The sequence below is a fragment of the Gavialis gangeticus genome, unplaced genomic scaffold (genome assembly GCF_001723915.1).
Source record: "Gavialis gangeticus isolate Ggan-Ray unplaced genomic scaffold, GavGan_comp1, whole genome shotgun sequence".
NCBI lineage: Eukaryota > Metazoa > Chordata > Crocodylia > Gavialidae > Gavialis > Gavialis gangeticus.
In genome coordinates, this window is record NW_017729022.1 from 22,097,325 (window position 1) to 22,098,320 (window position 996).

General features: G+C 47.6%; 1 protein-coding gene across 3 annotated transcripts in view; it reads left to right on the top strand.

The window, feature by feature from the left end:
* XPOT (exportin for tRNA) overlaps positions 1 to 996 on the top strand; it is a 62,143-nt gene that overhangs the window by 8,143 nt on the left and 53,004 nt on the right. The window lies entirely within an intron of this gene.

Consider the following 996-nt stretch of genomic DNA (forward strand, 5'->3'; position numbering starts at 1 on the left):
TCTTCCCAGCAGATGTCTGGGAAATTCAGGTCCCCCATGACTACCACATCCCTAGCTTTTACTACCTCAGTGAGCTGACCCAAGAATTCCTGGTCAAGCTCCTCTGCTTGGGTAGGGGGTCTATAGTAGACTCCCACCAATAGGTCCCTTTCCCCTCTTCTGCCTTGAACCCTAACCCAAAGCACCTCAGAGTGCTTCTCCCCTGACTCCTTACTAATTAGCGAGGAAGTGTAGTCCTCCTTGATGTAGAGTGCCACTCCTCCCCCTCTCTTTCCTATCCTGTTCCTCCTGTACAGCCTATAGCCCTCAACATTCACCGCCCAATCATGCTTGGAGTCCCACCAAGTCTCCGTAATCCCCTCAATGTCCGGGCTGGTGTCAGCCAGCAGGAGGGCGAGTTCCTCCTGCTTTTTCCCCATGCTACAGGCATTAGTGTAGAGGCATTTCAGGCCTCCTGGAGATGTGGATACTGACCCCCTAGTCCCAGCGATCCCCTTATCCCCATCTCTTACCTGTTTGAATGATATTATGCAAAGCATTAGGAAGACCTTACGTAGAATACTGTGCATGATTTTGATCACTCTCATATAAGAGAGAGACTTAACAGGTGCAGCAAGAGGCTACCAGGAAGATCAGGAACATGACACTATTTGAGTGAAAGATCTTGGCTTGTTAAGCATAGCAAAAGGAAGGCTGAGGGTGGATGTAAATGCTTTTGCTTCCCAGATGCTTTTATAAAAAGGATGGTATGTAGCAGGAAGTAAATATTTAAAGCAAAAGGCAGATTTGGCACAAAAACTAGTAAGTGGTAGGCTGGAAATTGAAAAAGGTATCTAACCATCGAGGGATTATGGGGAGATCATGTAAGACCAACCTGATTGCCTTCTATGATCAGGTCACAAAGGCCATGGATGCAGGTGTCGCGGTGGATGTAGTCTTTCTGGACTTCAGCAAGGCCTTTGACACCGTCTCTCACCCCATCCTAGTTAAAAAACT